Source organism: Coregonus lavaretus (genome assembly GCF_964263955.1).
Source record: "Coregonus lavaretus genome assembly, chromosome: 3".
NCBI classification, from domain to species: domain Eukaryota; kingdom Metazoa; phylum Chordata; class Actinopteri; order Salmoniformes; family Salmonidae; genus Coregonus; species Coregonus lavaretus.
In genome coordinates, this window is record NC_139990.1 from 50,325,604 (window position 1) to 50,348,742 (window position 23,139).

Consider the following 23,139-nt stretch of genomic DNA (forward strand, 5'->3'; position numbering starts at 1 on the left):
AAAATTAAACAGTAGCCTATATTTATATACGTTTTCAATTGTAGAACACTGAAGCTAGCTATACACAAGGATGATGATGATGATAATCCCACCAGAAACAAATGTATGAAGCAAAAGTTTTTCAATGACAAACAGGCAAAGGCAAACCATCTCTTACCATGTTCGTTGGACGTTGACTTTCAGGAAATATTTTCGTGGGATCTTTATCCCTTTGGTGGCAGCCAGCCTAGAATCACCACACAACAGACAGATATTTCCATCATTACAGACAAATGGATATCAGCAATCAGATAGCCCGCCTGCCTCTGCTCCGTTTCACTGCACTGATATGGAAAAAACACTGGAAGCGGTATGATTGGACAGTAATGTCGACCGGAAACCTCTAAAGCGCTCTGATTGGATAAAAGTAGCAGAGCGTGCGCTCTTCGGGTTCGCGGTACTTTGAAATCACTGGACTGAGAGGCTGGCGGGGAAATCAAACTTCTCTTTCAAGCTTTCAGACTGATGATCTCTCTCCTCTTCTCTAATATTTTCCTAAACGTTTAAAAGTTTGTCATTTTATGCGTCTCAGTTTAATTCTAGAGCGGCATTCATTGATGTGTCTCTGTTGACAATGAGAAGAGCACAAATGTTTTCTTTATGTTTCCTCTGTGTTTACCTGGTCTATCATTGTTATGTCTGGCTGTTGCACCTGTTCTCCTTTACATGACCCCAGACCCAGACACTAGCAGCTAGATTTAACAGCATGAGAAATATCAGAAAACCATTTTAGATAAATGTATATAGGATCGGCCTAACTAATATTATAATAGTGTTACATTATTATAATAGAGTTATAACTGTGTCTTATTCATTGCAAGGTAGGCCTACATTCATCTTTCATGAAGTAGTCTAGGCTGACTTAGCTATAATTGATCATACAGTAGGCTAGGTAGGCATGATAAGCAGGTAATAGTCAAACTAGGCTATGCCGTGGAGCTCGGGTAGGATTATGACAAAGTTACAAAAACATAATGAGAATCGAATGATCTATTATTCGCATACTTCATTAACATTGCTCCTTCATCCAAATGAAACGGTTCTAGCCTACATATCAAATATCAACCACAATTTTTTAGCAACTTGGCCTACTCACCATATTGTGGAGAAGCAGCCTGTATGACGATTCAAAACGCTCTGGTAGAAAAACATGACTGGTTCCTTACAGATTGATGAGCTAAATAAATCTAACTTTACAACTTTAATTGAAATATAGAATGTAAACCGTTAGGCCTATGTAAAAAATAGCATTTCTCGTACTGACTGACTTGACCAAGAGGATTGAGGAACAATTTTATTTGATGCAGATGCCCTGACACAACTGCCAATGAGGACCGCCGCGAACTGACAGAAATTGGGCGAGTCTGCACATTTTAGACCATTCCATTGGTCCTTAAGTGAAATCGCCACTCACCTGTGGCACCGGGCCATGCAAAACGAACTCGCCCATTTACAGACATCGTTTACCATCGTCTGGCTCTTAACCAATAGACTGGTCGAACACATGTTGACAATAAGCCACCTACTCAAGTGATGGGCATAGGGGAATCACATTTTACTCATCATATTTTCAATTAATGTGAATAATATGAACGTTTAAGTTAAACCACATTTATCAAACCCTGACTAATGCAGGAAAATCTAATTGATCTTTTCATAACTTCACATGTTTTTTTAGCATAATATCCTTCAAATATGGTAAGCAGCAAAACAAATTTACTTGTCAATTAATGTTAACCCAGTCATCTATAGGCCTAGATCTAGGTGACCAAAAACGAAAACTGCAATAAACTGAAAATAGACCTATGACTCCAGGACAAGCCTATTATAATACATTCCCATTAAAACAAATTATCATGATCTTGAATTTTGTTAAATAGAAAGCTTAATCTGGGTCCTTGAAATGGTAAAGCATGGCATTTGCAACGCCAGGGTTGTGGGTTCGATTCCAGTATATAAAAAAAATGTATGCACTCACTAACTGTAAGTCGCTCTGGATAAGAGCATCTAATAAATGACTAAAATGTAAAATGTATAGTGAACAGATTGACAAACTAATGCAGAAAATAATTTACAGAGATCTACTAAAAGATTGATTGTTTGTGTATTGATCTGAACTTGTTGTAATTTTGCCTTTACACATTGTCTTTGCTGTGTACTTGCCTCTTGACCAGGTTGTCAAACAAATAAAAATGGCATCTCAATTGACCAGTTGAAAAAACAAAAACAAAACAAAAAGCATTACTAAACACAGACAGACTTCTATACAAACTTTAAGGAATAAAGGGGTAGCTGTAACTAAGTAACAGGTAACAGGTGGGATTCTCCCATGGCCTTAAACAACTGCACATTTGAATGACTTGGCATGAAATTATCTTTACCTGTGTTCTGTTACATCACTCAGCCCTTGGCTATGTTCCCAAAATGTTCCACGAGGACACCAACACCAGTGTGTACAGTATATAAAGAAGGGGACTGAGCCCAGTAGACTACATTAGTTCTGAAGAGACATTGTTTCAGAATGAGGGGTGCTGTAGCTCTGCTGGTGTTGCTGTTCTGTCTGTCTGGGACATGAGGTCAGGGAGAGAGAGGAGGGGTCAGTGAATGAGGAGAGAGCAGAGAGACGAATGCTGAACAGTTGACTACCCAGCCTGAAATCTGGACTGAGCTGAAGGAGCTGAGAGACATTGTGGTGTAACAGAGAGTGGAGCTGAGGAACATGGGGGCCAGACTGAGCGCCAGTGAGAGCCAGGTGGAGGAGCTGCAGAAAGAGGTGGTGAACCAGAGAGTGGAGATGAGTGTCACTAAGAATGAACTGCAGTTCTACAAGAATAAGGTGGAGGAACTGGAGAGTGAAAAAACAGGTACTACGTTATGTACAGTGGGGAGAACAAGTATTTGATACACTGCAAATTTTGCAGGTTTTCCTACTTACAAAGCATGTAGAGGTCTGTAATTTTTATCATAGGTACACTTCAAATGTGAGAGACGGAATCTAAAACAAAAATCCAGAAAATCACATTGTATGATTTTTAAGTAATGAATTTGCATTTTATTGCATGACAGAAGTATTTGATCACCTACCAACCAGTAAGAATTCCAGCTCTCACAGACCTGTTAGTTTTTCTTTAAGAAGCCCTCCTGTTCTCCACTCATTACCTGTATTAACTGCACCTGTTTGAACCCCTTACCTGTATAAAAGACACCTGTCCACACACTCAATCAAAGAGACTCCAACCTCTCCACAATGGCCAAGACCAGAGAGCTGTGTAAGGACATCAGGGATAAAATTGTAGACCTGCACAAGGCTGGGATGGGCTACAGGACAATAGGCAAGCAGCTTGGTGAGAAGGCAACAACTGTGGCGCAATTATTAGAAAATGGAAGAAGTTCAAGATGACGGTCAATCACCCTGGTCAATGACCTGAAGAGAGTCTCAAAGAAAACCATTAGTAACACACTACGCCGTCATGGATTAAAATCCTGCAGCGCACGCAAGGTCCCCCTGCTCAAGCCAGCGCATGTCCAGGCCCGTCTGAAATTTGCCAATGACCATCTGGATGATCCAGAGGAGGAATGGGAGAAGGTCATGTGGTCTGATGAGACAAAAATAGAGCTTTTTGGTCTAAACTCCACTCGCCGTGTTTGGAGGAAAAAGAAGGATGAGTACAACCCCAAGAACCCCATCCCAACCGTGAAGCATGGAGGTGGAAACATCATTCTTTGGGGATGCTTTTCTGCAAAGGGGACAGGACGACTGCACCGTATTGAGGGGAGGGTGGATGGGGCCATGTATCGCGAGATCTTGGCCAACAACCTCCTTCCCTCAGTAAGAGCATTGAAGATGGGTCGTGGCTGGGTCTTCCAGCATGACAACGACCCGAAACACACAGCCAGGGCAACTAAGGAGTGGCTCCGTAAGAAGCATCTCAAGGTCCTGGAGTGGCCTAGCCAGTCTCCAGACCTGAACCCAATAGAAAATCTTTGGAGGGAGCTGAAAGTCCGTATTGCCCATCGACAGCCCCGAAAGCTGAAGGATCTGGAGAAGGTCTGTATGGAGGAGTGGGCCAAAATCCCTGCTGCAGTGTGTGCAAACCTGGTCAAGACCTACAGGAAACGTATGATCTCTGTAATTGCAAACAAAGGTTTATGTACCAAATATTAAGTTCTGCTTTTCTGATGTATCAAATACTTATGTCATGCAATAAAATGCAAATTAATTACTTAAAAATCATACAATGTGATTTTCTGGATTTTTGATAAAAATTACAGACCTCTACATGCTTTGTAAGTAGGAAAACCTGCAAAATCGGCAGTGTATCAAATACTTGTTCTCCCCACTGTATATACAGTATCTGAAAAGGATCTAGTTTGTAAATTGATATACATCAGATAAAGAGCCCCTCACATTTTTCTTATAATTCCAGTCCAAGCAGCAGAACTGTCAGCCATGGGGGCCAGAGTGACAGCTAATGAGAGAGAGGTGGAGGAACTGAAGAGAGAGCACTCAGGTGAAAGAGGATATTAATTTGAATTTCAGTGACTAAAATGTTTGCAGTGGATTGGATTGCACATTCTTCATTCAGTATGGATTAAAAAGCTTCTCTTCATGTTATTGCAGGTTTGAAGGCCAGACTGAGTGCCAGTGAGAGCCAGGTGGATGAGCTGCAGAAAGAGGTGGTGAACCAGAGAGTGGAACTGAGTGTCACTAAGAATGAACTACAGTTCTACAAGAACAAGCTGGAGGAACTGGAGGGAGAAAATGCAGGTAAATTGAGGCAGCTATAACTTATGTTATTTGATTACTGTAATTAACAAATAACTAAGTTGGGTTTTGAAGTCATCAACAGTTTATTTGTATCTTTTTACATCATATTCTAGGACTGGAGGCCAGAGTGACAGCCAGTGAGAGAGATGTGGAAGAGCTGAAGACAGAGAATGCATGTAATGTAGAGATAGGAAAATATCAGACTGGTCTCATAGACTAGATGTAACATAGTAAATAAATAAAATACATAAAAATAAATAAAAAAATGTCACATGCGCCGAATACAAAAGGTGCAAATAAACTAAAGTAAAACATAAAATAAAAAGTAACACAATAAAATAACAATAACGAGGCTATATACAGGGGTTACAGGTACCCAGTCAATGTGCGGGGTTACAGGTTAGTCGAGGTAATTTGTACATGTAGGTAGGGGTAAAGTGACTATGTATAGATAATAAACAGCAGTAGCCACCTAGCCACCTAGCTAACGTTAGCAACAACAAATTGGAATTCGTAACATTTCAAATGTTTTACAAATTCGTAACATATTGTACGTTTTTGAAATTTGTACCATGTTGTACGAATTGCAATTTGGCACATATCATACAAATTGTAAACCGTAACATACATGAAATGGATGATGGATTAACACATACCATACGAAACCTAACATATCAAACTAAATGGAGTGTCTCGGATATACGTACAGAATAATACGAAATGCTCTGAGACCACGTTGGAAAATATCTACAGAATTGTGTTTTCATTAGTCTCTATCAGATTGAACACTGTAGATATATTTCCTGTAATTCTAGTCCAAGCAGCAGAATTGTCAGCCATGGGGGCCAGAGTGACAGCCAGTGAGACAGAGGTGGAGGAGCTGAAGATAGAGAATGCAGGTAATGGAGGCTATTTCATTGATCCCACTGATTACCATTTGGATAATTTGTTTTTTATTCAGTATGGAGGTCAGAGGTTTATTTTAATATGGTTTTGTCTTTGGAGGACAGGGTGACAGCCAGTTGAAGGAGCTGAATAGAATATATATACAGTGGGGGAAAAAAGTATTTAGTCAGCCACCAATTGTGCAAGATATCCCACTTAAAAAGATGAGAGAGGCCTGTAATTTTCATCATAGGTACACGTCAACTATGACAGACAAATTGAGAAAAAAAAATCCAGAAAATCAGATTGTAGGATTTTTAATGAATTTATTTGCAAATTATGGTGGAAAATAAGTATTTGGTCACCTACAAACAAGCAAGATTTCTGGCTCTCACAGACCTGTAACTTCTTCTTTAAGAGGCTCCTCTGTCCTCCACTCGTTACCTGTATTAATGGCACCTGTTTGAACTTGTTATCAGTATAAAAGACACCTGTCCAAAACCTCAAACAGTCACACTCCAAACTCCACTATGGCCAAGACCAAAGAGCTGTCAAAGGACACCAGAAACAAAATTGTAGACCTGCACCAGGCTGGGAAGACTGAATCTGCAATAGGTAAGCAGCTTGGTTTGAAGAAATCAACTGTGGGAGCAATTATTAGGAAATGGAAGACATACAAGACCACTGATAATCTCCCTCGATCTGGGGCTCCACGCAAGATCTCACCCCGTGGGGTCAAAATGATCACAAGAACGGTGAGCAAAAATCCCAGAACCACACGGGGGGACCTAGTGAATGACCTGCAGAGAGCTGGGACCAAAGTAACAAAGCCTACCATCAGTAACACACTATGCCGCCAGGGACTCAAATCCTGCAGTGCGAGACGTGTCCCCCTGCTTAAGCCAGTACATGTCCAGGCCCGTCTGAAGTTTGCTAGAGTGCATTTGGATGATCCAGAAGAGGATTGGGAGAATGTCATATGGTCAGATGAAACCAAAATATAACTTTTTTGGTAAAAGCTCAACTCGTCGTGTTTGTAGGAGAAAGAATGCTGAGTTGCATCCAAAGAACACCATACCTACTGTGAAGCATGGGGGTGGAAACATCATGCTTTGGGGCTGTTTTTCTGCAAAGGGACCAGGACGACTGATCCGTGTAAAGGAAAGAATGAATGGGGCCATGTATCGTGAGATTTTGAGTGAAAACCTCCTTCCATCAGCAAGGGCATTGAAGATGAAACGTGGCTGGGTCTTTCAGCATGACAATGATCCCAAACACACCGCCCAGGCAACGAAGGAGTGGCTTCGTAAGAAGCATTTCAAGGTCCTGGAGTGGCCTAGCCAGTCTCCAGATCTCAACCCCATAGAAAATCTTTGGAGGGAGTTGAAAGTCTGTGTTGCCCAGCGACAGCCCCAAAACATCACTGCTCTAGAGGAGATCTGCATGGAGGAATGGGCCAAAATACCAGCAACAGTGTGTGAAAACCTTGTGCAGACTTACAGAAAACGTTTGACCTGTGTCATTGCCAACAAAGGTTATATAACAAAGTATTGAGAAACTTTTGTTATTGACCAAATACTTATTTTCCACCATAATTTGCAAATAAATTCATAAAAAATCCTACAATGTGATTTTATGGATTTTTTTTTCTCATTTTGTCTGTCATAGTTGACGTGTACCTATGATGAAAATTACAGGCCTCTCTCATCTTTTTAAGTGGGAGAACTTGCACAATTGGTGGCTGACTAAATACTTTTCCCCCCCACTGTATTATACAGCATATTACATTATTATGGAACTCCTGTGTTCACAGATAGACCAAAAGTGGCATTCCATGCTGGTTTAGAAAGAACGGTCGGACCCTTTTCTGATAGTAAAATAACTCTGGACTACACTAATGTCACCACAAATATTGGCCAAGCCTACAGCCCAGTTACAGCTCCTGCTTACACACCTGTATTAACTCACATGTCCACATTGGGTAACTACAGGCACCGACATCACTACCAGGCTGCTCCCTGTGAGAGACCGACAGTGTTGATCTCTGTTTTTCCTCTGATGCAGGTGTCTTCACAGCACCAGTGAGAGGAGTCTACTACATCAGATTCACTGCCATGGACAACCTCTCACCAGCACGGTGTCTATGTTCAAGAATAACCAGCTTATAACATGGGCAGCTCAGAACAATCACGGAGGCAACCAGTATCTATCCAGTGCGGTGACTCTGGAGCTGGAAGAGGGGGACTTGGTCTACATGCGCCTCCCCTCAGGCAACAAACTATTTGATGATGATACAGTTAGTCACAACACCTTCAGTGCCTTCCTGCTCTTCCCTATGTGAGGGGAAATCAGATGGAAAGTCAGAGGGTTAAAAGAGCCCCAAATCGTCCTCTAACAACCTGATGACAGAAAAGCAAATCGACTTACTTCTGTTCTACTGATATAGATGTTTTATGTACTAGATTATAAGCTATTTTTGAGATGACAGAAAATAACATAACAAGTCCATATTGATTGAACTTTATTCATGTGTGTATATTCAGAGGTAATCTGAAGTACATAAACAAATGAATGAACAAATTAATAAATACATGATAAATACATGGGTAAATAACAAAAACAAACAAAGTAGGTTGGTGTTGAATACGTACTAGGTTCATTAACATACTGTAAATATCCAATAAAACTGAAGAACTGTGAACCAGTCATTAAGCAATGGAAATGATTTGAAATGAGGAATGGTAAGATCAGAATGTTAAGACCAGGGAGTTCAGTCTCAGCCTGATATCTGTTTCAGCTCAGATCATCTCAATGTCAGCCTCCCTGGCAGGGTTCTTCTTGTGGTACTCAGAGATGCGGCTCTCCATGACCGGACAGAAGTGACGGACCAGACCCTAAAGTGGAAGAGAAGGTTGGAGTGAAGGAAGAGAAGGAGGTGGGGGTCAGGATGTTACTTCACTAGTATCTCCACATCCGTTCTCATCTAACTCTTCACCCCGGTCTAACAACCTGTATCAACCTTTGACCTCAGTAGTCTCACCTGTTCCTGTATCAACCTTTGACCCCAGTAGTCTCACTTGTACCTGTATCAACCTTTAACCCCAGTAGTCTCACCTGTTCCTGTATCAACCTTTGACCCCATTAGTCTCACCTGTTCCTGTCTAACCTCTGACCGTAGTAGTCTCACCTGTACCTGTCTAACCTCTGACCCCAGTAGTTTCACCTGTACAGGCCATGCGGCCCTGTCCCCCAGAAGTCTCACCTGTACAGGCCATGCGGCCCCGTCCCCCAGGGCACAGATGGTATGGCCCTCAATCTGTTTACTCAGCTCCCAGATCATATCAATCTCTGAGTTGGCCGCGTCGCCACGCACAAACCGCCACATCATCTTATCCATCCAGTCCACTCCTGGTGTGGGGGGGAGAGAGAGATAGGGCGAGGGAGAGAGAGATCAACTAACCACCCAGTTACCTGGTTGTCTTTGTGCCACACAGATATCAAATTATCAGAAGTGAGATGGAGTTTTATGTTTGAGCAATAAGCTATATAGAAGCAAAACCTGTGGACATTATATTATCAAAATAATATAGGGTGGCAGGTAGCCTAGCGGTTAGGTGCGCTGGTTCGAATCCCCGAGCAGACTAGGTGAATAATCTGCAGATGTGCCATTGAGCAAGGCACTTAACCCTAATTGCTCTGGATAAGAGCATCTGCTAAATTACAAAAATGTAAAATACAGAGCATGTAGTACCTTACCTTCCCTACAGGGGGTGCACTGGCCACAGCTCTCATGTTTATAGAACTCAACCAGAGGGGCGATGGCTCTGATTACGTCAGTCTGGGAGAATGGAGTACACACATATTCTTCAAAATTTGATTTGTTCTTATAAAACAATGTTAATCAATATAAAGTAAATACTGTGTGCGTGAGTGCATGCTTACAGATTTGTCCATGACGATGATGGCGGCGGTGCCCAGAGCGGACTCTGCGCGGACGAGGTCATCAAAATCCATCATGACATCATCACACACAGAGCGAGGGATAATGGGTGTGGAGGAGCCTCCAGGGATCACTCCCAGTAGGTTGTCCCAGCCGCCCCTCACACCTCCTGAACCAATCAGAGACGAGGGGAAGGGAGTGTCAGGCGCACAAATATCAGCAGCACCAATAATATACCCACTCTGGCATACACACACAGTAACACAAATACAGGCAGTACTAGAAAACCTGTCACACTAACACTTGCACGAACACACACAGACGCACACACACCTGCGTGTCTCTCTATGAGTTCTCTGAGAGGAATGGACACGGAGTGTTCACATGACCAGAGATGTTGAACAGCTTTGTCCCAGCATTCCTCTCTCTCCCGAAGCTCGCAAACCACGCTCCACCTCGACGACAGATAGCAGGTGCCACGGCAACCGTCTCCACATTAGCAACCGTTGTTGGGCATCCGAACACCCCTGGAGACCCAAAGACAATGTGGTACATTGAGAGAAAGTCAATAAGAAGAGCATTTCTTTTCACAGTATAATCTACAGAAAACAATTGAACTGTCAGAAATGCAATGTACACTTCCCTTATGGAAAAAAACCACATGAACCACATTCATGTTTTCATGTGATCACATGTGAAGTTAATGTGACAACATGTAAAGCAACCTGTGATAACATGAAACTACAAATTTTTCTGTTAGAGTTTTGGTAGACCATATTATCATTCTTTTGGTTGTTTCTTTTTTGGCAAGAAGGAGGTAAATCCAAAGGTGGTAGGTGTTTACCTATGTTAGCAGGTAAGTTAGAAAGGAGTGACAGGAGAAAGGGGTCAAAGATCAAGGTCAAAGGTGGTAGGTAATTTCCTCACCTATGTCTGCGGGGAAGGGTGGTTTGAGTCGGGGTTTCCCCTGCTTGCCCTCCAGGGACTCGATGAGGGCCGTCTCCTCCCCACAGATGTAGGCTCCTGCTACCCGCATCACAAACACATCAAAGTCGTACCCAGAGCCACACGCGTTCTTGCCTATCAACCCTGCTACATACGCCTCGTTTATCGCCACCTGGTGGACAGGACAGGACATACTGTAAGTGTTCGTGTGTGGAGGAGACAGGAGAGGACAGGACTCTAACCAGCCTAAGCAGGTAGTCTGACCTGTGTATTGGAGGACTCGTTGTAGAACTCTGACCTGTGAATTGGAGGACTCGTTGTAGAACTCTGACCTGTGTATTGGTGGACTCGTTGTAGAACTCTGACCTGTGAATTGGAGGACTCGTTGTAGAACTGACCTGTGTATTGGAGGACTCGTGGTAGAACTCTGACCTGTGTATTGGAAGACTCGCTATAGAACTCTGACCTGTGTATTGGAGGACTCGTTATAGAACTCTGACCTGTGTATTGGAGGACTCGTTGTAGAACTCTGACCTGTGTATTGGGGGACTCGTTATAGAACTCTGACCTGTGTATTGGAGGACTCGTTGTAGAACTCTGACCTGTGTATTGGAGGACTCGTTGTAGAACTCTGACCTGTGCATTGGAGGACTCGTTATAGAACTGACCTGTGAATTGCAGGACTCGTTGTAGAACTGACCTGTGTATTGGAGGACTCGTGGTAGAACTCTGACCTGTGTATTGGAGGACTCGTTGTAGAACTCTGACCTGTGAATTGGAGGACTCGTTGTAGAACTGACCTGTATATTGGAGGACTCGTGGTAGAACTCTGACCTGTGTATTGGAAGACTCGCTATAGAACTCTGACCTGTGTATTGGAGGACTCGTTATAGAACTCTGACCTGTGTATTGGAGGACTCGTTGTAGAACTCTGACCTGTGTATTGGGGGACTCGTTATAGAACTCTGACCTGTGTATTGGAGGACTCGTTGTAGAACTCTGACCTGTGTATTGGAGGACTCGTTGTAGAACTCTGACCTGTGCATTGGAGGACTCGTTATAGAACTGACCTGTGAATTGCAGGACTCGTTGTAGAACTGACCTGTGTATTGGAGGACTCGTGGTAGAACTCTGACCTGTGTATTGGAGGACTCGTTGTAGAACTCTGACCTGTGCATTGGAGGACTCGTTGTAGAACTCTGACCTGTGCATTGGAGGACTCGTTATAGAACTGACCTGTGAATTGCAGGACTCGTTGTAGAACTGACCTGTGTATTGGAGGACTCGTGGTAGAACTCTGACCTGTGTATTGGAGGACTCGTTGTAGAACTCTGACCTGTGCATTGGAGGACTCGTTATAGAACTCTGACCTGTGTATTGGAGGACTCGTTGTAGAACTCTGACCTGTGCATTGGAGGACTCGTTATAGAACTCTGACCTGTGCATTGGAGGACTCGTTATAGAACTCTGACCTGTGTATTGGAGGACTCGTTGTAGAACTCTGACCTGTGTATTGGAGGACTCGTTATAGAACTCTGACCTGTGTATTGGAGGACTCGTTGTAGAACTCTCCTCTGATGTAGATGTAAGCGGCGCGGGCTCCCATGGCCCTCCCAGCCACCAGGCAGCCCTCCACCAGCTTGTGAGGGTCGTGATGCATGATCTCTCTGTCCTTACATGTCCCTGGCTCTCCTTCATCTGCATTCACTACCAGGTACTTAGGCCTGAGATACAGATACTGTATGTTATACACCAGTGGAGGCTCCTCAGGGGAGGAAGGGGAGGACCATCCTCCGCCGTGAATTTCAGAAACATTTAAATAGTGAAAAATTTCTAAAGTGATCCTTTTTAGATAAAATTATACTAAATATATTCACGTCAACAAATAATTGATTAAAACACACTGTTTTGCAATGAAGGTCTACAGTAGTCTCAACAGCACTCTGTAGGGTAGCACCATGGTGTAGCCGGAGGACAGCTAGCTTCCGTCCTCCTCTGGGTACATTGACTCAATACAAAACCTAGGATGCTCGTGGTTCTCACCCCCTTCCATAGACATTTACATTTACATTTACATAATTTAGCAGACGCTCTTATCCATAGACTTACACAGTTATTATGACAACATCCAGAGGACGTCCTCCAACCTATAAGAGCTCTTGCAGCATGAACTGACATGTTGTCCACCCAATCAAAGGATCAGAGAATGAATCTAGTACTGAAAGCATAAAATACAGCTAGCTAGCACTGCAGTGCATTAAATGTGGTGAGTAGTTCACTCGAAGAGAGAGAAAGACAATAGTTGAACAGTTTTGAACAAATAAATGTATTCAAAAGTGAAGGAGAAGCAAGAGAGAGCGAGAGAGAGAGCTAGTTATATTTGGTATTTTTTTCACTTTCACTGCAGCTAGCTAGTTTAGCCTACTCAAACAACCGGCTCAGAGAGGTATGCTATGTTAGCTAGCTGACTATGGCTATCCAACACTGGAACTCTTCCAAGTCAAGGTAAGCTTTTGGTTGTATTAATTTATTGCCACCGGGGCCTGCCGGTGTAACTACTAAACTCCTTGCTGACTGTACACTGTATTGCATGATTGTAGAGGGTTTACTAACACGTTAGTTCTAGTACCTATGTTGACTATTTCATTATAATATGGTGACAACGATGTAGGCTGTATGTTGCGGTTAGCGGTTATGATATGAAGGTTTGGCTTGGAAAGGTTTTTTCGCCTGGTTACAGACAGCTGATGTGTTGTGCACTGGAGTCCACAAGCAAAGCGAAAAGGTGAGAGGAGGAGAGCATGTAGATGCGAGAAGAAATTATCCAACGATCAAAGGGATCATGGTGTATGTACAGTACCAGTCCAAAGTTTGGCCACACCTACTCATTCCAGGGTTTTTCTTTATTTTTACTATTTTCTACATTATAGAATAATAGTGAAGACATCAAAACTTTGAAATAACACATATGGAATCATGTAGTAGCCAAAAAAGTCTTAAACAAATCAAAATAGATGTAATATTTTAGATTCTTCAAAGTAGCCACCCTTTGCCTTGATGACAGCTTTGCACTCTTGGCATTCTCTCAACCAGCTTCACCTGGAATACTTTTCCAACAGTCTTGAAGGAGTTCCCACATATGCTGAGCACTTGTTGGCTGCTTTTCCTTCACTCTGCGGTTCAACTCATCCCAAACCATCTCAATTGGGTTGAGGTTGGGTGATTGTGGAGGCCAGGTCATCTGATGCAGCACTCCATCACTCTCCTTCTTGGTCAAATAGCCCTTACACAGCCTGGAGCGCAAACCAGATGGGATGGCGTATCGCTGCAGAATGCTGTGGTAGCCATGCTGGTTAAGTGTGCCTTGAATTCTAAATAAATCACCAACAGTGTCACCAGCAAAGCACCCCCACAGCATCACACCTCCTCCTCCATGCTTCACGGTGGGAACCACACATGCAGAGATCATCCGTTCACCTACTCTGCGTCTCACAAAGACACAGCGGTTTGAACCCAAAATCTCAAATTCGACCATGAAGGCCTGATTCACGTATTCTCCTCTGAGCAGTTGATGTTGAGATGTGTCTGTTACTTGAACTCTGTGAAGCATTTATTTGGGCTGCAATTTCTGAGGCTGGTAACGCTAATAAACATATCCTCTGCAGCAGAGGTAACTCTGGGTCTTCCTTTCCTGTGGCGGTCCTCATGAGAGCCAGTTTCCTCATAGCGCTTGATGTTTTTTGCGACTGCACTTGAAGAAACTTTCAAAGTTCTTGAAATTTTCCAGATTGACTGACGTTCATGACTTAAAGTAACGATGGACTGTCGTTTCTCTTTGCTTATTTGAGCTGTTCTTGCCATAATATGGACTTGGTCTTTTACGAAATAGGGCTCTTTTCTGTATACCACCCCTACCTTGTCACAACACAACTGATTGGCTCAAATGCATTAAGAAGGAAAGAAATTCCACAAATTATCTTTTAAGAAGGCACACCTGTTAATTGAAATTCATTCCAGGTGACTACATCATCAAGCTGGTTGAGAGAATGCCAAGAGTTTGCAAAGCTTTCATCAAGGCAAAGGGCGGCTACTTTGAAGAATCTCAAATATAAAATATATTTTGATTTGTTTAACACTTTTTTGGTTACTACATGATACCATATGTGTTATTCCATAGTTTTGATGTCTTCACTATTATTCTACAATGTAGAAAATAGTAAAAATTAAGAAAAACCTTGGAATGAGTAGGTGTGTCCAAACTTTTGACTGGTACTGTATGCTGCTGCTATGAAAGTGAACTGTGTTTGCGTGTGATCAGGGGTGTATTCAATTTGCTTACCGTGCCAATAGATCCACAGACGATGCAATTGCCATCACACTGCACACTGCTCTATCCCATCTGGACAAGAGGAACACCTATTTAAGAATGCTGTTTACATTTTACATTTTAGTCATTTAGCAGACGCTCTTATCCAGAGCGACTTACAGGAGCAATTAGGGTTAAGTGCCTTGCTCAAGGGCACATTTACGTCATTTAGCAGACGCTCTTATCCAGCACACATCCACACCAACACACATACACACCAACACACATACACACCAACACACATACACACCAACACACATCCACACCAGCACACATCCACACACATCCACACCATCACACATCCACACCAACACACTTCCACACCAACACACATCCACACCAACACACATCCACACCAACACACATCCACAACAGCACAAATCCACACACACACATCCACACCAACACACATCCACACCAACACACATCCACAACAGCACAAATCCACACACACTCATCCACACCATCACATTTTACATTTACATTTTAGTCATTTAGCAGACGCTCTTATCCAGAGCGACTTACAGGAGCAATTAGGGTTAAGTGCCTTGCTCAAGGGCACATTTACGTCATTTAGCAGACGCTCTTATCCAGCACACATCCACACCAACACACATACACACCAACACACATACACACCAACACACATACACACCAACACACATCCACACCAGCACACATCCACACACATCCACACCATCACACATCCACACCAACACACTTCCACACCAACACACATCCACACCAACACACATCCACACCAACACACATCCACAACAGCACAAATCCACACACACACATGGGGGGGGGTAGAAGGATTACTTTATCCTATCCCAGGTATTCCTTAAAGAGGTGGGGTTTCAAATGTCTCCGGAAGGTGGTGAGTGACTCCGCTGTCCTGGCGTCGTGAGGGAGCTTGTTCCACCATTGGGGTGCCAGAGCAGCGAACAGTTTTGACTGGGCTGAGCGGGAACTATGCTTCCGCAGAGGAAGGGGAGCCAGCAGGCCAGAGGTGGATGAACGCAATGCCCTCGTTTGGGTGTAGGGACTGATCAGAGCCCGAAGGTACAGAGGTGCCGTTCCCCTCACTGCTCCATAGGCAAGCACCATGGTCTTGTAACGGATGCGAGCTTCAACTGGAAGCCAGTGGAGTGTGCGGAGGAGGGGGGTGACGTGAGAGAACTTGGGAAGGTTGAACACCAGACGGGCTGCGGCGTTCTGGATGAGTTGTAGGGGTTTAATGGCACAGGCAGGGAGGCCAGCCAACAGCGAGTTGCAGTAATCCAGACGGGAGATGACAAGTGCCTGGATTAGGACCTGTGCCGCTTCCTGTGTAAGGCAGGGTCGTACTCTCCGAATGTTGTAGAGCATGAACCTGCAGGAGCGGGTCACCGCCTTGATGTTAGCGGAGAACGACAGGGTGTTGTCCAGGGTCACGCCAAGGCTCTTCGCACTCTGGGAGGAGGACACAACGGAGTTGTCAACCGTGATGGCGAGATCATGGAACGGGCAGTCCTTCCCCGGGAGGAAGAGCAGCTCCGTCTTGCCAGGGTTCAGCTTGAGGTGGTGATCCGTCATCCATACTGATATGTCTGCCAGACATGCAGAGATGCGATTCGCCACCTGGTTATCAGAAGGGGGAAAGGAGAAGATTAGTTGTGTATCGTCAGCGTAGCAATGATAGGAGAGGCCATGTGAGGATATGACAGAGCCAAGTGACTTGGTGTATAGGGAGAAAAGGAGAGGGCCTAGAACTGAGCCCTGGGGGACACCAGTGGTGAGAGCACGTGGTGCGGAGACAGCTTCTCGCCACGCCACTTGGTAGGAGCGACCGGTCAGGTAGGACGCAATCCAGGAGTGAGCCGCGCCGGAGATGCCCAGCTCGGAGAGGGTGGAGAGGAGGATCTGATGGTTCACAGTATCAAAGGCAGCAGACAGGTCTAGAAGGACAAGAGCAGAGGAGAGAGAGTTAGCTTTAGCAGTGCGGAGAGCCTCCGTGACACAGAGAAGAGCAGTCTCAGTTGAATGACCAGTCCTGAAACCTGACTGGTTTGGATCAAGAAGGTCATTCTGAGAGAGATAGCAAGAGAGTTGGCTAAAGACGGCACACTCAATAGTTTTGGAAAGAAAAGAAAGAAGGGATACTGGTCTGTAGTTGTTGACATCAGTGGGATCGAGTGTTGGTTTTTTGAGAAGGGGAGCAACTCTCGCTCTCTTGAAGACGGAAGGGACATGGCCAGCGGTCAAGGATGAGTTGATCAGCGAGGTGAGGTAGGGGAGAAGGTCACCGGAGATGGTCTGGAGAAGAGAGGAGGGGATGGGGTCAAGCGGGCAGGTTGTTGGGCGGCCTGCAGTCACAAGTCGCAGGATTTTATCTGGAGAGAGAGGGGAGAAAGAAGTCAAAGCATAGGGTAGGGCAGTGTGAGTAGGACCAGCAGTGTCATTAGACTTAACAAACGAGGATCGGATGTCGTCAACCTTCTTTTCAAAGTGGTTGACGAAGTCATCCACAGAGAGAGAGGAGGGGGGGGGAGGATTCAGGAGGGAGGAAAATGTGGCAAAGAGCTTCCTGGGGTTAGAGGCAGATGCTTGGAATTTAGAGTGGTAGAAAGTGGCCTGTTCATTGACTATAGCTCAGCATTCAACACCATAGTACCCTCCAAGCTCATCATTAAGCTTGAGGCCCTGGGACTGAACCCCGCCCTGTGCAACTGGGTCCTGGACTTCCTGACGGGCCGCCCCCAGGTGGTGAAGGTAGGAAACAACATCTCCACTTCGCTGATCCTCAACACTGGGGCCCCACAAGGGTGCATGCTCAGCCCCCTCCTGTACTCCCTGTTCACCCATGACTGCGTGGCCAAGCACGCCTCCAACTCAATCATCAAGTTTGCAGACGACACAACAGTAGTAGGCTTGATTACCAACAATGACGAGACTGCCTACAGAGATGAGGGCTCTGGGAGTGTGGTGCCAGGCAAATAACCTCTCACTCAACATCAACAAAACAAAGGAGATGATCGTGGACTTCAGGAAACAGCAGAGGGTGCACCCCCCTATCCACATCACCGACAAACTGAAATGGTCCACCCACGCAGACAGTGTGGTAAAGAAGGAGCAACAGAGCCTCTTCAACCTCAGGAGGCTGAAGAAATTTGGCTTATCACCTAAAACCCTCACAAACTTTTACAGATGCACAATTGAGAGCATCCTGTCGGGCTGTATCACCGCCTGGTACGGCAACTGCACCACCCATAACCGCAGGGCTCTCCAGAGGGTGGTGCGGTCTGCCGAACGCATTACCGGGGGCAAACTACCCGCCCTCCAAGACACAAACAGCACCCGATGTCACAGGAAGGCCAAAAAGATCATCAAGGACATCAACCACCCGAGCCACTGCCTGTTCACCCCGCTATCATCCAGAAGGCGAGGTCAGTACAGGTGCATCAAAGCTGGGACCGAGAGAATGAAAAACAGCTTCTATCTCAAGGCCATCAGACTGTTAAATAGACATCACTAGCACATTAGAGGCTGCTGCTGCCTATTGAAATCACTGGCCACTTTAAGAAATGGAACACTAGTCACTTTAATAATGTTTACATATCTTGCACTACTCATCTCATATGTATATACTGCATTCTATTCTATAATATTCTTCTGTATCTTAGTCCATGCCGCTCTGTCATTGCTTGTCCATATATGTATATATTCTTAAATCCCATTCCTTACTTTTTTTGTGTGTATTGGGTATATGTTGTGAAATTGTTAGATATTACTGCACTGTCGGAGCTAGAAGCACAAGCATTTCGCTACACCCGCTATAACATATGCTAAACACGTGTATGTGACAAATAACATTTGATTTGATTTGATTTGTATTCATTCCGCCGATTCTGTTGAAAACTTTTATTAAACGGACGCAAACGGAACAAACTGGGGATAAACCTGAATTTGTTCAATAGTAACTCCAATTTGCAACTGTTGAACTAATGATTACACCCTAGATCAGCTAGATGCAGGCTAGAGTGTACAAGGCGGTATTGAATGTATCAATGTCTGTCACCTTGATTACTCAAATTTCTCTCGACCTGTGCACCTAGCGTACATGGTAAACTTTCATTCATAGGCTAGGTTGTAGCAACCTCATGATGGGTATAGGGAAAACGTGAGTATAATGTAGTAGCCTAAACCTATCGATGTTACATTGAGCTGGGTGAGTCCCCTGTAGCTCAGTTGGTAGGGCATGGCGCTTGCAACGCCAGGGTTGTGGGTTTGTTTCCCACAGGGGGCCAGTATGAAAATGTATGCACTCACTAACTGTAAGTTGCTCTGGATAAGAGTGTCTGCTAAATGACTAAAATGTGAATGGAATATGAATTACAGTCATCCAATATGCTGTAATATAAATAAGGCCATGCTTATAAAAAAAATGGCACCGACCGCCACTGTTATACACACACGTACTCTCCCTCTCTCTCGCTCTCTTTCTTACCTGCTGTCACTGGGTTTGTTCATGAAGCCCCACTTCATGCCGGTGGGGAAGCCAGCTCCTCCTCTCCCTCTCAGACCAGACACCTTGACCTCGTTCAGGATCCAGTCTGTCCCCTTCAGGAGGATCTCTTTAGTCTTATACCAGTCACCCCGACGTAGAGCACCCTTCAGGCTGGGGACACAATGGGAAATATAGATGGCGTTTTAAATAGGCCACTATCCCCTAATACTTCCTATGTACTTGGTGTAGGTGTTGTTTTCAGATATAATGTATTCTCGGGTAGGTTAAGGGAAGGGGACAAGGAGAGGAGGACACTTTATGGATGGTTAAGAAGGGGGCAAGAGTACTGTATGTGCATAGATTTGATGGTATCCAGAGTGTGTATGTGCACAGTGATGTTACGTTTGGGATGTTACTACCTCCAGTCATGACGGCCATACAAGTTTGTGAAAATCCGGTCCTGATCACTCAAGGGACCAAATTTAGTCTTCTTTGGATTCTCCTAGCAACCCAGATAAACACACATAATAATTTATGTAACGATAATAGGCTAGATGGAGACATAGGCAGTTGTAGCCTAGTCTAGAAAACAGAAATGGTTTAAACTACACTAGGTGAGAGAAGGCTACCTGTTGCTTTGCCACGGTGCTGTAGCGCTGGGCCAGATGGGGCGAGAGGCACTGCTGCGCCGCCGCTGAGTGCGCACCTGCGCTTCCTAGCATCCAGCGCAGCGTCAGCATCCTGAGAGTGAAGGGAACTTTGTTTGTAGCCAACTAGATATCTAGTCCAGTTAGCCAGTTATTGGCCTAGTGCTCATTTAAGAATCTATACTTTAATAACGTTTTATATAAGATACCTTAAGCAGCATATGGCAACTTATTCTATGTACATTTGGCCAAACAAATTTAAAAAAGCCTAGTTGAGCTAATTTAGCTGCTAATTTGTGCTGCTAAGAATGTTCTAGCTAACTAATCTCCATTCACCTTCCTGACGCTGTCATTAGATGACCAAGGATGTTGTTGATAACCTGAAAGGTTTCCCTCTTTGGGCCGTTGCTTCTCTCCTTGATTTGTTCACTGCCGTCTCAAAAATGACAAAACACTCCCAAATTCAGTTTAGTTAGCAGTGCGGTCGGTTGTTGGCCAGGCTAGCTAGTTGGGTTAGCTAACTCAACTAGTGCTGCTAATCAGATTATGACGTTCTGTGGCCCGTGTGCCTGCGACAACCCAAAGCCACAGGTGTCGAGGCTGGCTGACATTCCTCCCTGCATCATTGGCAGAAGTGCTTCTGGCTACAGTGTATGTGAAAGACTGCAGCTAAGAAGTTAGGCCTACTCAGTGCATATATTTTTGTTGTCCATAATAATCTACTATAATTGAAAACATTTTGCTGTGGGAAATCTATTGCATTGGGAATTTGTAGCTCAGCTGGTAGAGCACGGCGCCGTAGCTCAGCTGGTAGAGCACGGCGCTTGTAACGCCAAGGTAGTGGGTTCGATCCCCGGGACCACCCATACACAAAAAAACAATGTATGCACGCATGACTGTAAGTCGCTTTGGATAAAAGCGTCTGCTAAATGGCATATTATTATTATTATTATATTATATATATTATAATTTCAGTTAGGCTCTGATCTTGTATTGGCTAAATAAATGCACTAAATGAAAGTTCCAAATTACAACTAATTTACTACAATGTAATACAGCAGGAAGCAGGCTGTAGACTAATACATTAGGCCTACCTAGGCCTAGGCTACCATCTATGGATATGGAACCATGCATTAGTGTCAAACAAACAACACAAACAGACAGAGATAGATATTTGTTTATTTATCTGTTTTCTTTACATTATCTGAAACAAATTATGGGAAAATGAATTAATATCTCTGACAGAAGGTCCACTAAAAACAGAAAGACAAAAATGTATCCCTGATAGTGGGGTCTCTATTCAAAACAGACCCCAGATCCCTTCACCAAAGCCAAAGAAAACTACACAAAGTCCCATAGAAAAACACAACGCTTCACAGCTGGCGTACTGTTTATCTCTCATTCACTCACCAAGCTCTCCAAATGCTGGTAGCAACACCCCTCCGCATAGAAAACCTTTCAGCACAATGTGTGTGACTGGCGGGTTTCAATTGATGTACACTACATTGTACACGTTTTACCATACAAATGTATATCTTTACTACTTCTGGATTTGCTTTTATCCTACTTCCTCATACGCATGTGGTACAAGGTGTTATATTGAAACCGTACTTTTAAGTGAAAGGTTTCACTACCCCCTTCAGACACATGTATGAACATACATAGGCTACATACATACACAGCATATCTCCCCCAGAATTTTGCATAATTACTTAGTGCATTGCTCAAGATTTCCTGAGAATAGTTACAGCACAAAAACAAAACAAAAGACCAAGGCAGCTTCACCCCTTTACATAGCAATCTCTTATCATCATTATTACACTACGCAGTAGAAAGAATATAGACAAAATAGACAAATGTTATTATCAAGAATTTAAGGAACGATATATAGATATCTTCTCTTACAATCATAAACGATACTGAGTGACGTCATGGAATGGATAAGGAGGTGAAACAAAAACATAAAAGCTCTCAATAATTTTAGTGCAAATAAATCAGAAACAAGGAAAGTTTTTTTCTACATAGCGTGGGATGGATAGCACACACAGGTCCAGTATGCTACAGCTACATAAGGCTAGAGTTACAGCCCTCGTAACTAGTTGTAAATGAAAAACATAACTCACTATCACCTAAAGAGTGACAGACTTTGAAGAAATAGTTGATTATCTGTAAGCAAAGCAGCCTTACTCCTGTAATGCGCCACCCAAGATGGCCACTGGTCTCCTAGAGACAGGCCCCCTAAAGGGCCTATCTGTGACTTATACACACAGCTTTGACAGATTACACAATAACATACAGTACATGTTGAATCAACAACACAGTTCTCTCCCTAAGTGCAGTTGATGCTTATCTCTTTAACTGAAAGTGTCAAATGGCTTGTGCTCTAGAGAGAGAGAGAGAGAGAGAGAGAGAGAGCGAGAGAGAGAGAGGCTGTCGATCTCTTTTCCTTCTCTCTTTTCTGATCCCTTCTTTCTACCCCGGAGGATGGAATGTGCTGGTATTATTGCAGTACCTTTTCGGGGTGTGATGTGTTGTGCAAAACAAATGCAAAAGGAGGAAGAATAGCCAACAGAGGACCTATCACCCAACAGGGCACTGGGTGTATGGGTCTTTCTTAGCCGTCACTTTAAGCACAATGCAGTTTCTCTTTAGACTCAAAAGGAAGCAGGTACGAAGCACTTCAACTGTGCCAGAAGGGGACCGAGCCGAGTGGTGCTGCGGGTCACTGTGTCAAACCCTGGGTCGGATCACTGTGGATACCCTGGGTCAGGTCACTATGGATACCCTGGGTCAGGTCACTGTGGATACCCTGGGTCAGGTCACTGTGGATACCCTGGGTCAGGTCACTGTGGATACCTTGGGTCAGGTCACACACACAGTTTCAACTGGAAAGCCACAATAAATAACAATAAATAAATAAATACAGAGCGATCAAGAGATCAAGGTCTCTCCCTCACTCCCTCCTTCCCTCTTGGTCTCTCCTTTTCTCTCACTCTTTTTGCAATCAACAAAAAACAAGGAGTGCATGATCAGAAGACGTTCTAAAGAAGGAGACTTTGG

The 23,139-nt window shown here is 44.0% G+C and overlaps 1 pseudogene across 1 annotated transcript; it reads right to left on the reverse strand.

Moving 5' to 3' along the window:
* Window positions 1-8,490: 8,490 nt before the first annotated feature.
* LOC311125558 (NADH dehydrogenase [ubiquinone] flavoprotein 1, mitochondrial-like) lies at window positions 8,491-20,172 on the reverse strand (annotated as a pseudogene). The gene is made up of 10 exons: window positions 20,062-20,172; window positions 19,852-19,934; window positions 19,433-19,603; window positions 12,118-12,301; window positions 10,560-10,749; window positions 9,966-10,159; window positions 9,635-9,801; window positions 9,449-9,530; window positions 8,955-9,100; window positions 8,491-8,586 (listed from the first exon to the last, which is right to left on the reverse strand). The product of its transcript is annotated as an NADH dehydrogenase [ubiquinone] flavoprotein 1, mitochondrial-like (transcript).
* Between the last annotated feature and the right edge of the window lie 2,967 nt (window positions 20,173-23,139).